Source organism: Carcharodon carcharias, chromosome 34 (assembly GCF_017639515.1).
Source record: "Carcharodon carcharias isolate sCarCar2 chromosome 34, sCarCar2.pri, whole genome shotgun sequence".
Classification (NCBI taxonomy): Eukaryota; Metazoa; Chordata; class Chondrichthyes; order Lamniformes; family Lamnidae; genus Carcharodon; species Carcharodon carcharias.
Window position 1 is genome coordinate 9,900,035 of NC_054500.1, and position 14,475 is coordinate 9,914,509.

A 14,475-nucleotide genomic window follows, 5' to 3' on the forward strand; every position below is an offset into this window, starting at 1 on the left:
GAAAGAAACTGGAGCCTGTGCCATCACCGACCATAGCCCCAGACTACAACATGCCTGGGAAAGTGTATGTAGCTACAGCGGCGCATACTCCTGGGGGTGGCGTGGGGCAGGGGTGGGTGGGGCTCAGTTGGCTGGACGGCTGCTGTAGATCAGATTAGTGCCAACAGCATGGGGTTGGACCCCCGTTATAGGCTGGGGCAGATTCAGGACCTGCCTCCTAGCCCTACCCCTGGCAGAGGCTGTAGGTCAGACCTGCCTTTGGGCACAGAACTCAAGAGAACGTGGAGCGACATCTTCCAAGCCACTTCACGGAACAACACAAGGAGATATTAGGACAGGTAACCTGAAAGTTTGTCCAAGGACGTAAGTTTTAAGTAACTTCTTAAGGGAAAGCGGGGAGGTGCAGGGAGGGAATTCCAGAGTTTGAGGCCCTAGATATCCAAAAACACAGCCAGAAATGGTGAGGCCAAGGAATTGGGGACACGTCCCTATAGCAACTCCCACTTCAAAACAGTTTCTCTTGAAAGGGTAACTGTGCAACATTGGTCTTCAACAGGGGGAGCTAAGAGACACAATATGAGACAGTTATCAAAGTGCATCAGCACTGTGGTAAGCTGAATAAGATGTTCTCTACTATTCGAAATGAGATTTAGATGGTGGGATTTGTTCCCTAGCCATAGAGTTTCAGTGAGTGCTCAGGAAAGGGCTTGAACCAAGGCTTGGCGAGAGTCATTTTGAGGAAAGTGGACCTGGGAATCTGAGCAAGAAGATTCTCTGTTTCTTCAAACCTTCTTTCAAGAACTACAGTATAAAACCTGGGGAGCATAATATTTGGAAGTGATATCTGGACTGTAATGTCTGTAGTGTAATGCCTGGAATCTAATAACTGAACTGTAATATAAAAGCAAAAAACTGCGGATGCTGGAAATCCAAAACAAAAACAAAAATACCTGGAAAACTCAGCATGTCTGACAGCATCTGCGGAGAGGAACACAGTTAACGTTTCGAGTCCAAATGGCTCTTCAACAGAACTAAAGACTTGCTTAGTTCTGTTGAAGAGTCATAAGGACTTGAAACGTTAACTGTTCCTCTCTGCAGATGTTGTCAGACATGCTGAGTTTTTCCAGCTATTTTTGTTTTTGAACTGAACTGTAATATCCGTAGTGTAATGTCTGGAATGTAATATCTGAATTGTAATGTCTTAGTGTAATGTCTGAACTGTAATGCCTGTAGTGTAATATTCGGACTGTAATGTCTGGAATGTAATATCTGAACTGTAATGTCTAGTGTAATGCCTGGAACCTAATAACTGAACTGTAATGTCTGTAGTGTAATGCCTGGACTGAAATGTCTGAGGTGTAATGTCTGGAATCTAATATCCGAACTGTAATGTTTGTAGTGTAATGACTGGACTATAATGTCTGAACCTAATATCTGAACTGTAATGTCTGGAGTGTAATGATTGGACTGTAATGTCTGTAATGTAATGTTTGTAGCGTAATGTCTGGAATCTAATATCTGAACTGTAATGTCTGGACTGTGATGTTTGGACTGTAATGTTTGGAGCATAATGTTTGGATTGTAATGTCTTGAGTGAAGAAAAGAAAGAACTCACATTTATATAGAGCTTTTCTCATTCTCAGCATGTCACAGCTTCTTCATGATGTCAGAAGGAAGCTCTTTCTGAATTTGTTGGTGGCCTCAGCCAGATTCTCGGGGTGGTGAAGTGATTGTTTCTCCCTTAGACCTGGGATGGTGTGATAGTGGCGAGTGTCGATTGACCATTTTTACCTTTGGAGCGAGGCTAATGCTGTCCTTAGCTGAATTCTCACACACACCCGAGCACACCCAAGTCGTCAGATTTTGGACAATGCAGGTTAATTTTTGGGCCTTCGCTATTGGCGCAGGTGCAGGCAGTTAAATCAACTGGTTATATTATTTGGACAGAGATCGCTGGGTAGCACGGGTGATATCTTCCATATGCTCAGTGCTTTGAGTTAACAGCAGCAGTGAGTGTGTGCTCGCTCAGTTTCGTAGTCAATTGTGACCTATTTCTCCTTCACCTGCGCTGGATGCTTGTGGCCTGATCAGACATGAAGTATTACATGAACTGTGATCGAATGTTGTTTGCCCTCCTGTGTAATGAAAGGACAGAAGGGTGCTGCTTCCCCCTACCGGATAGTGTGTCTTGAATTAGGGGCACAGTCTCAGGATTAGGAGGTCAGCCATTTAGGACTGAAATGAGGAGAAATCTCTTCACTCACAGAAGATTGCGAATCTTTGGAATTCTCCACCTCAGAGGTTTGCAGATGCTCAACTGTTGAACATATTTACGGCTGGGATCAGTAGACTTTTATGGAATCAAGGGATCTTGGGGTAGGGCAGGAAAGTGGAGTTTTGGAATCAAAGATCAGCCTTGACCTTATTGGACGGCGGGGATAGGTTCGATGGGCCGCATTGCCTTTTCCTGCTCCTATTTCTTACGTTCTTAAAGTTCTTATCATTGGATGATTCCCCAACAATCACCTCTGGAAAATGCGATCGATTTTCTGCACAGATTTTGTACCATATCCCATAGTCACCTGAGTAAATAGAATTAAAATGGACTGTGTTTAATGAGTGTCCTCCACCGTAAGCTCCACCCCCACTCACAACTCATTGGCTGACACAGTGGTGTCAATAATCAGAAAACTCCAGTCGCTGTACTGGAATTTTCTAGCCCCTCCCCACCCCCCCACACTGCGGTGGGCGGGGCTAGCGAGCCATTGAAACCTCTGTTCCCATCGGCAGGACCGGAAGATCCCACCGACGGAGGGGCTGGAAAATTCCGGCCGCTGTAGTTCCATTGCTCCCTTGCTTCCCAATTCTTCCTGTGACCCTCCCTCTCCGTCCCTTCCATATCCCACTTTCTTCCTCCGAGTATCTCTCACAGATTCTTAATGGTCCATCATTCCCGGGGATTTTTTTTGATTCTTTTCATGGGACGTTGTCATCGCTGGCAAGGCCAGCATTTGCTGCCCATCCCTAATTGCCCTTGCTAGGGTCATTTCAGAGGGGCAGTTGAGAGTCAACCACATGGCTGTGGGTCTGGAGTCACATGTAGGCCAGACCGGGTAAGAATGGCAGATTTCCTTCCCTAAAGGCCATTAGTGAACCAGATGGGTTTTTACAACAGTTGTTCGTAGTTTCATGGCCGCCATTACTGAGAGTAGCTTTCAATTCCTGATTTATTAAGTGAATTTACATTCCACCAACAGCCTGCTGGGATTTGAACCCACGTCCCCAGAGCATTAGGTCAGGCCTCTGGATTACTAGCCCAGTGACAACGACATTAAAGCAATGACTACACTTCAAAAGTACTTCATTGGCTTTAAAGTACTTTGAGATGTCCGGAGGTCATGAAAGGTGCTACAGAAATGCAAATTATTTCTTTCTCTCTTTTCCTCTCTTTCTCCTTTCTTTCTCTCCTTCTCCCTTTTCACTCTTGCTCTCTCTATCACTCATCCCGTCTCTCGTTCTTTCCCCTCTCATCATTTTTTGAACACAGGTCTTTTCTAGTCTGTATCTGGCCATATGCCAGACATCAGTTTTATCGAATTCATCTCACACTAAACCTCTTTAAGGTCAGTACCATCATCAGTGACCTGCAGCCAATTTATATTGCACGGCCTCTTCTGCCAGTTGAGGATCACTGGGTAGCAGTCTCGTCTCTGATTTAGAAGGTCATGTGTCCATGCTCCCTCCCCGGAGGTATGAGCACATAATCCGGGCTAGCGCTCCCGGTGCAGTACTCAGGGCATGCCACACTGTCAGAGGAGCCATCTTTGGACGGCAAGTCAATCCAAGGCCAAGCGTGCTCTCTCAAGTGGATGTAAAAGATGCTGTGGCACCATTTTGAGGGAACGCGGGGGGAGTTGTGCCCAGTGTCCAGGCCAATGTCTACTCCTCAATCAGCCAACATCAGTAAAATAGGTCATTATCGCAATGCTGTCTGTGGGGCCTTGTGCTGTGCGAGTTGGCTACCCAACATCCTTCATTCCAGTGAAGGTACCTCAAAAAGTCATTGATTGGCTGCAAGGTGCTTTGGGAGGCCTTTCGTTGCTTTCCAAATCTCCTGCTTCAAGCCTCAGGTTTACAGCTCTAGATTTGAGGCCTTGGGCCTTCGCCAATGCCAGGCGAAAATCTGCAGAGGGCAATCACCATGGGAACCCACTCCATCAGCAGCTCCAGGATTCAGCCCAACCTTGGGTCGTGGGAGAACCAGTTATTTACATTGGTCGCCGAAGCTGCATTGTTCTCAGGGGCAGGGAAACAAAAAGGCTGTTGTAGCGTTTGCGAGTTTATTTTCAAACAAAAAAACAAATGCACTTAGGATGTACACAATGTCAGCAGGCCGAGGATGTATCCTTTGGTGCCCCAGGAAGGGACAACCATGTCTAGAATGGGATGTAGGCCCAGACCAGTTAGGGGTGACAGATTCTCACCTCTGAGGGACATTAGTTTGGTTTTTGCAACAATCTGGCAGCTTTCATGATCATTTTTGTGTCTTTGTCCATAGATTACCAGACTTGAATTGCTGTTTTGGGATTTGAACTCAAGACAGCAAGTTCAGTGCCAAAACCACTTGGGTATTAATATATTAACTGGCATTTATTGGACATCCTTAATATAAAAGAATATCAATGGGGCATCACAGAGGTGTTATCATTGAGGCTGAGACAAAGGAGGCACTGGGAAGAGCCGGAGGGAGAGATGGAGGGATTCACCAAGATTCCTGAGACAGTATCTTCCAAACGCACAACCTGCTACCTTCTTAGAAGGACAAGGGCAGCAGATAGATGGGAACACCACCACCTGGAAGTTCCCCTCCAAGCCACTCACCAGGACTTGGAAATATATCGGCCGTTCCTTCACTGTCGCTGGGTCAAAATCCTGGAACTCCCTCCCTAACAGCACTGTGGGTGTACCTACACCACATGAACTGCAGTGGCTCAAGAAGGCAGCTCACCCATCACCTTCTCAAGGGCTACAAGGGATGGGCAATAAATGCTGGCCCAGCCAGCGAAGCCCACATCCCACGAATGAATAAAAACCAAATGGAGAGTGGGAGGTGTTTAGGGAGGCACTTAAAGGGACGCAGCCACAGACACCTGAAAGCACAGGGTGTGCACCAGAGTCAGAGGGATGGAGGGCTTCAGTCGTAGGGTTGGAGGAGGTTACAGATATAGGATGGGAACAAAGCCATGGATGGAATTTAAACATGAGCATGAAAATTTTCAATTTGAGGCATCTTGAAACTGGAAGCCATTGGTCAGTGAGTACAGGGGCGATGGGTGAGCAGGACCTGATGCAGGATAGGACACGCCCAGCAGGATTTTGGGTCAGCTGAGGCTCATAGAAGTTGGATGATGGGAGGTTGTCCAGGGGAGCATTGGACTTGTGGAGCCCGGAGCTGATGAATACATGAGTTTTAGCAGCAGGGTTAGAGATAACCCTTAAATGGAGAAGATATGGACACTGACATTCTCACCTTCACAGATATCAGAAATGGCCGAATGGCTTTCAAGTATTGACCAGACAATATATTGTAGAGTCACAGAGTCATTCTAACACAGAAGGAGGCCATTCAGTGCATCGAGAACATGCCAGCTTTCTGTACACCAATCCACTCAGTCCCATTCCCCCACACTATCCCCGTAGCCCTGCAAGTCTATTTCCTTCTAGCATCCATCCAATTTTCTTTTGAAATCATTCATCGTCTTCACTTCCACCACCCTCATGGATAGCAAATTCCAGGTCATTACCACTCACTGTGTCAAAACGTTCTTCCTCATGTCTTCCCCTGTATCTCTTGTCCAAACCCTTAAATCTGTGTCCCCTGAGTCCTTGTACCATCAGCCAATGGGAACAGCCTTTCCTTGTCCACCTTATCCAAACCCGTCATCATCTTTACACCTCGATCAAGTCTCCCCTCAACCTCCTTCACTCCAAGGAGAACAACCCCAGCTTCTCTGAGCTAAAATCCCTCATCCCTGGGACCGTCCTGGTAAATCTCCTCCGCGCCCTCTCAAGGACCCTCATGTACCACTGGATGCAACACTCCAGTTGTGGCCTACCCAGATCTTTCTAAAGGCTCTCTTTAAAGGTTATAACAGGTGCAGAACTAAGAGCTTTTGAACTTGTGACAGTGAGAGCTTCAATCAATAATATGCTCAACCAGACTAGGAAGGTCATGCCAGACTCTTTTCTTTCTTCCACACTTACTAAACAAGGTAAAATCTTCCAATTAGCGACTGTAAAGTGATTAAGACCAGCTGTCAAAACTAAAAGCAAAAACCTCGCTCCCATGATGCTCAAACTCACAATGCCAGATTGAGAAACAGGTATTTAAGAGCATGAGGAAACATGTAATCCGAAAAGGCCATTTGATTTATCAGCTTGTTCCTTCCACATCAAGTGTCTATCCAATTTCCTTTTGAAATCATTGACCGTCTCTGCTTCCACCACCCCCGTGGGCAGCGAGTTCCACTCGCTGAGTCTAAAAATGTCTTCCTTACCTGTAAATCCTGTCCAAACACTTAAATCTGTACCCCCTCCCTGCCCCCGACTGGTCCTTGTACCCAAGCACAAACCCTATTATTGATTCCACCCCAGTTATTAATATCATAAGATCATAAGACATAGGAGCAGAAATTAGGCCATTCGGCCCATCGAGTCTGCTCCGCCATTCAATCATGGCTGATAAGTTTCTCAACCCCATTCTCCTGCCTTCTCCCCATAACCTTTGATCCCCCTTACCAATCAAGAGTTCTGTTGAAGGGTCATGAGGACTCGAAACGTCAACTCTTTTCTTCTCCGCCGATGCTGCCAGACCTGCTGAGTTTTTCCAGCTAATTCTGTTTTTGTTTTGGATTTCCAGCATCCGCAGTTTTTTGTTTTTATTTAGAACCTATCTATCTCATTTTTAAATATACCCAAGACCTGGCCTCCACAGCCTTCTGTGGCAATGAATTCCATAGATTCACCACTCTCTGGCTAAAGAAGTTTCTCCTCATCTGTGTTATAAAATGTCTTCCCTTTACTCTGAGGCTGTGCCCTCGGGTCCTAGTCTCTCCTACTAATATCCTAAACAGCCATCCTTATAAATGTTCTGTGATCCTGAAATTCTTTGAATCAATGGCCCAGAATATTCCTCCATACTTATTCCTCCATTACTGAAACTGGCCCAGCAGTAGAAACTCAATCAGCAACTCCCTGATCCCAATAGTTTATGAATCCCATGGAATATTTGATCACTTTGGGTTTATCCTTAACTTCAAATTACCCTCTGACTTCCCCTTATTTCCATTGCTGATAACATAGGCCAATTTACTTGTAAGACATTTTTAAAAATTACTCATTCATTCACGAGGTGTGGTTGTCCATCGCTAATTAAGAAGGTGGGCTGGTGGAAGGGGTGGCTGGAGGAGAACCGCCTCTTGAACCACTGCAGTGAGGTTGGAAGCTCCAGGATTTTGACCCAGTGATGATGAAGGAACGACGACATGGTTCCAAGTCAGGATGGGGTGTGACTTGGAGGGGAACCATGCACCTGCTGCTCCTTCTGGAGGTGGAGGTGAAGGGTTTGGGAGGAGAGTCTGAGCCGATAGCAGATTTTTTTGCACCTCGTGCTATACTTTCGGAGCTACATGTTTCTGATAATAGGCCACATTTGGATCCGTTCCATAAAGTTGAGTTTACACCAGGTCTGGTTCTAATGTTCACAGTCAAAGAGGGATAACAATCAGGTAAAACGTAAACTGAGATCAGCATCTAACATTACCTGTAGACTTCCAGCAAAACTAATTGGTTAAAAGCAGAATCCAGTTGCCTTTTCGTTTACAAAGTTTGACCCACTGAGGCCTAAATTAGTTTGGTTTTGGCCAACCTTAGATAGAGGCAAAGATCGAAATGATCACTGTTTGGGCCTCCCAGACTAATTGCCCTCTTACATCACATCCACCTGGAATAGGAAAACCAGAAATATCAAAAGTTGCCATCAATTTAGCTGTTTCCATTGGCAGGAAGGTCAATAACCAGATGACACAAGTTGACAAAAAAATGTAGGGAGAAAATGAACAGAATTTTTTTATGGGATGAGGGGATCACTGGCAAGGCCTATCCCCAGTTGCCCTTGAACTGAGTGGTTTGCTAGGCCATTTGAGAGGGTAAAAACAAAAACAGAATTACCTGGAAAAACTCAGCAGGTCTGGCAGCATCGGCGGAGAAGAAAAGAGTTGACGTTTCGAGTCCTCATGACCCTTCGACAGAACTTTAAAGTTCTGTCGAAGGGTCATGAGGACTCGAAACGTCAACTCTTTTCTTCTCCGCCGATGCTGCCAGACCTGCTGAGTTTTTCCAGGTAATTCTGTTTTTGTTTTGGATTTCCAGCATCCGCAGTTTTTTTGTTTTTATCATTTGAGAGGGTAGTTCAGTGTCAACCACCTTGCTGTTGGCCTGGAGTCACAAATAACCCAGGTAAGGATGGCAGATTTCCTTCCCTAAGGGACATTAGTGAACCAGATGGGGTTTTTACGACAATTGACAGTAGTTTCACAGTCACTGTGATTGAAACTAGCTTTCAATTCCAGATTTGTTATTAGCTGAGTTTAAATTCTACCAGCTGAGATGTGAACCTGTGCTCCCAGAGCATCAGCCTGGCTCTGTGGATTGCTAGCCCAGTGACATTACACTATGCCACCATCTCCCCCGGGTAGCCACGTAGTGAGCTGCGACCTGGAAAGAGCCCCCTGGCAGGGCTGTGCAAGCAGATTCGACAAGACCTTTCAAAAGGGAAACTGGATAAATAGTTGAAAAGGGAATGTTTGCAGGGCTATGGGGGAAGAGGAGGTGGAAGTAGAGTGAGAGTCATAGAGTTATACAGCACAGAAACAGGCCCTTCGGCCCATCATGCCCATGCCGGCCATTGTGAAAGAATTAGATAACTGTTTTGAAGAGCCAATACAAACATGATGGGCCGAATTCCGTGCTGTACGAGGCTATGCAGCATCTCAATCCCTATGAAAATGAGCTTTAGGTCAGCGCAGGTATTCTATTTTTACATTTCTACAACTAATGACATCACCGTGCTCACGGTAGGATGCAGGCCCTGTGATTTAAAGGGAAGGCTAGCTGGTGATAGTCACATAAGGGCAGCTTAAACCCAATTGCTGAGAAACTGGGAGAACCACCGAACAGACTGGTACAGATCCCTGTGAGATTCTAACCAGTTCTGAAGAGAGACCATCAGCCTGAAGAGTTTTAACCACAGAAATCAGGCAGGTTATGTTCAGGCAAAGAGAAGGGGCTAAAAGGTCAAAAGGGTCAGAATCTCCCCCTCCAACTCGCCTACTTCCTGTGTTAACAGAGGAGAAACTAGGGGCGCTGGGGGTGGAGGCTGCGACCAATCCGCTCCAAGGAAGTGGCTTGAAGGCTTTAAATATTATTAATGAGGCCTCATTGCCATTTAACATTTTTAACTGTGGGCGACTGGATTTAGTCAGCCTCAGGGGGTCTGGCAGTTGAGGGTGTACACGTACAGCTGGTAAGTGTCTGCCTGTCTGGGAAACGTTAGCAACTGGACATTGATTCCCCGATCCTTGAAATCTGCCCCAACCTTCCTAATGAGGCCTGAGGCCTTCTCCCAAGCCTATGAAAGCACACCCCCCCCCTCCCCCCCACCAGGCCTCTGAGTTCTCCCCAGGCCTTTGATTCCACCCCCTCTCCCCCCCCACACCCCCTCCCCACCCCCCTACCCCCCGGCTGGGCCTCCAACCACCCCCCAGGCCTCTGACCTTCCCCAAAGACTCTGACCTCCATCGCTAAGTCTCCGACCTCCCCTCCAGGCCTCTGAGCTCTCCCCAGGCCTCTGGCCTCCCCCAAAGATTCTGACCTCCATCCCCAAGTCTCTGATCTCCCCGCAGGCCACCATTCTGAAATGCTTGCATGTCCATCTCTTTGGGTTAACTAAAGAAAGCCAGCATGGGTTTCTTAAGAGAAAAATCATATTGCATTAACTTGCTGGAGATGTTTGAAGAGGTAACAGAAAGAGTTGATGAGGGCAATGCAGTTGATGTGGTGTACATGGACTTTCAAAAGTTTGTCACAGTGCCACACAACAGAATTGTGAGCAAAGTTATAGCTCATGGAATAAAAGGAACAGTAGCAACATGGATACCAAATTGGCAGAGTGACTGGAAACAGAGAGTAGGAGTTAATGGGCGTTTTGCAGGCTGGAGGAAGATTTGTAGTGGAGTTCCCCAGGGTTCAATGTTGGACCCTTTCTGTTCCCGAAAAATATTAATGACCTGGACCTTGGTGTGCAGGGCGCAATTTCAAAATTTGCGGATGATGAGAAACTTGGAAGAATTGTGAACTGTGAGGAGAATAGTGTAGAACTTCGATAGGATGTAGACAAGTTATGGAATGAGTGGACAGATGGTAGATGAAATTCAATGCAGAGAAATGTGAGGTGGTTAATTTTGGTAGGAAGAACATATCCAACAAAGGGTACAATTCTAAAGGGGGTGCAGGAGTGGAGGGACCTGGGTGTACATGAGCCCAAGTCTTTGAAGGTGTCACGACAGGTTGAGGGAGCATTATTAAAGCGTACAGCAAACTAAGCTTTATTAATAGAAACATAGAGTACAAGAGTAAGGAGGTTATGTTGAACTTGTATAGGACACTAGTTATACCTCAGCTGGAGTATTGTATCCAGTTCTGGGCACCACACTTTAGGAAGGATATGAGGCCGTTGTAGAGAGTGCAGAAAAGATTCACGAGAATGGTTCCATGGATGAGGAACTTCAGCTATGAAGATAGGTCAGGGAAGTTGGGACTGTTTTCCCTGGAGGGAGGGCTGAGAGGGGATTTGATAGAGGCATTCAAAATCCTGAGGGCCCTGGACAGAGAAGATAGGAAGAAACTGTTCCCATTCGTGAAAGGATCGGGTTCAAAAGGGCACAGATTTAAAGTAATTGGTGAAAAAGCAAAGGTAACATGAGGAAAACCTGTTTCACACAGCGAGTGGTTAGGATCTGGAGTGCACTGCTTGATAATGTGGTGGAGGCAGGATCAATTGAGGCTTTCAAAAGGGAATTCGACTGTTATCTGAAAAGGAAGAATGTGCAGGGTTACGGGGAGAAGGTGGGAGAATGGCACTAAGTCAATTGCTCATCCGGAGAGCTGGTGCAGACATGATGGGCCGAACGGCCTCCTTCTGTGCTGTAACTATCCTGTGACTCTTGTAACAACAACTTATATCTATATAGCACCTGTAATGCAGCGAAACACTCCAAGGTGCTTCACAGGAGCATTATGGAACAAAATACAACACAGAGGCACATGAGATATAAAGTCTGATGATCAAAAGCTTGGTCACAGAGGTAGGTTTTAAAGGGTGTTTTACAAGAGGAGAGCAAGCACAGGAGTGATGGGTGAATGGGACTTGCTACAAGATAAGACACGGGCAGCAGAGTTTTGGATGGCCTCAAGTTTACAGAGGGAAGAAAGTGGGGGGAACAAGCCAGGATTGTGTTGGAATAGTCGAACCGAAAGGTATCTTTCTCATTGGTATCTAATTAATGAGCTCGTTCCACCATCCCTTCCCTCAAAAGAGTACCACAACAGCATGAGGCACCCACCCACTCCCTCAGGCTTCGCCTGCAGATTGAAGCCATTGACATGAAACTGGACCACCCAGCGCCAACCTAGGCACTGTGGGTGTACCTACACCACAGGGACTGCAGCGGTTCAAGAAGGCAGCTCACCACCACCTTCTCAAGGGGCAATTAGGGATGGGCAATAAATGCTGGGCCTAGCCAGTGACACCCACATCCTGTGAATGAATAAAAGTCTCCAATGCTGCTAACATGTGATCATCAACATACCTGCATGGCATTCACCAAATTCCTCCTCAGTGTCTACAAGCTAATACCTGAAGAAGATTAAAACTAAACCCGAGCGTGCAAAGATTAGACTGGGTGTTTACAATGCAATAGAAATTACAGGTCACTTGTAACATTTCAAATTTAGCAAGCTGATCAATGTATCGATAATTTCATTATTGGGCATTCTGCTCTTCTGAGGCTGGACCACTTGCAATTCCTTACTTGCACTCAACGACTGAGCCACAGAGGTTTACAGTACAGCAGGGGGCCATTCAGCCCATTGTGTCCATGATGGCTCATCGCTTGAGCAATCCCAAACTAACCTCATTGTTCAGCTCTCTCCTCACAGCCTACTTATCTTCCCCTGCTTCCAATGTTTTATCTGCTTCCTTCCCTTAAAATATCTTTGCCTCAACTGCTCCCTGCGACCCATTAAGTGTTTTAGTTTGCAAAAGCTCTGAGTTAGAAACCTCACTCAGTCTACTGGTGACAGAACCTCCAGCGATTGTGCCCTTAACTCTGGGAAGCGCTGGAAAGCCATTCAGTTTGGGCTGGATTTTCTGGATTTTACGAGGGTGGGGTGCATGTTGCTCGCCATTCAACACCACCCCCCCCCACCCCCTACCCCCACCCCCCACCACCCCCTTTCCAAACGTCGGTTGCAAACCAACCAACTTTAAAAATGCAGTGATAACACACTGTGAGCGGCCTCCATCAGCTCTGGAAGTGGGACTTGCGACCCTCAATGGAAGGAAGACCCGCCCTCGAGAGCTGCTGGCCAATCTGATTGCAGCCCCGGCCGCGCCAGGACTCAGCAGTGGGTGCTGCTGGGAGGTCAGGCAGGGCCCGTGAGGTGGTGAGCAATGGATCCCGGGTGAAGGTAAGTCGGGCCTTTTGGGGCAGCGAGGGATTGAGGCACCATAGGGAGCAGGGTGAGGGGAAGGGTTTTTTTTGGAGGCCAGGCAGTGCGCCACAAGGGAGGGGGGCATCTTTTCGGGGTGTGGGGGGTGTCCCCGATGTGCACGGGGCACTCCCCAAAGGATGTACCCCCTTCCTTCCTGTTTCCCCCTCAGATGGTCCGGCGCGGGCACAATGGGCTGAATGGCCTCTTTCTGCGCCCTAACCTTTCTTTGGTTCCGTGGTGAAAAAGTGGAGGCCTCGCTCTCACTTGCCTGCCCACATCAGCCACATTATGGTGCGGGCAGTGTGATATTTGGGTCGACTGACTTGGTAACAAGCTTGATTGCCCGTTAATGATCTTTTTTTTAATAAATGGTGAGCGGCCAGTCCATTGTGGCACCCGCCTGCCTACTGTATTATGGGAAGCTGGTATGTTGACGCCAGCATCACGGCCTATGGCCATTACGCTGGATTATATGTACAGGTGGGATGGCAGCAGTCTCGGCCTACAAATGTAAAATCCCCGCCGAATCTACCCACCTTCAAAAGTTCCTCCACCCCACCCCACCCAAATCTACCCCCACTCCCCTGCCCCCCCCCCCACCGCCAACGTCTGCCAAGTTCCCAAACTCTTGCCCCATTTCCTGCTTCCCCTTGCCTCTCAAGGCCATGAGATGGTTGCGCCACGTTAAGGATGGGGTACAAGATATGGTTTTGATTATGAGGAACCAATCGAAGAGGATTGTGACGGTTTTCGGGAGAGGGAGGAATCAGCCCCAGCGGAGATGAGCGTTGGTCTCCACGACGATGCGAAGCACATACACTTTCGTGACCCAGTCCCATTTTTGAGTTATGATGACAATTTTCCCCTGTGAGTTTATATTGCGTTTATATCCAAACCAGGGATATAACAAAGAGTTCTTGGCACACGCCTTCGGGGCAGTGTACAACATCCTGGTCAAAGACATTTTCGAATGATGTTTCCATTAAACCAGGTAGACCAGGAAACAAATTTAGGACCATTACTTCAAGAAGGCCAGCCTGGTGTTTGTGACATTTGGACAATGAGACACTGGATGTCCAATCATTCTAACCCGTAATTTCAAGGCCATTTCATTGGTGATGAGAAAAGTTCAAAGTTGAAAGTTTGCCAAGGATTTGAAGAGCTGCCCAAACAAATGAGTTCATTCGTCCCTGGAGCTTAGGCCTTTGCTTTAATGGTGATTACTGCAATTGCGGTTACTGAATTTTTAAAATTCCTGGTAGGTGGGTCTCCGGTGCCAAGGCCAGCTTTGATTGCCCTTGTTCAGGGGGCATTTTTGAAAAAAAAAAATTAACCACCTTGGAGTCACATGTAGGCCAGACCAGGTAAGGAGTGGAGTGAGCTGGATGGGTTTTTTACAGCAATATGGTCATATCAGATTTTTAATTCCAGATTTTTATTGAACTCAAGTTTCACTGTCTGCCGCGGTGGGATTTGGACCCGAGTCCTCAGAGCATTACCCTGGGTCTCTGGAATACCCGTCCAGTGACAACACCACTACCTCCCCGTGGAATGGAACATTTGGATAAGAGACCACTCTTGCATATGATTGCAAAAATGATCAGCAGGCACTTGGCTATTGTTTTTCATGATATTCTATACTGT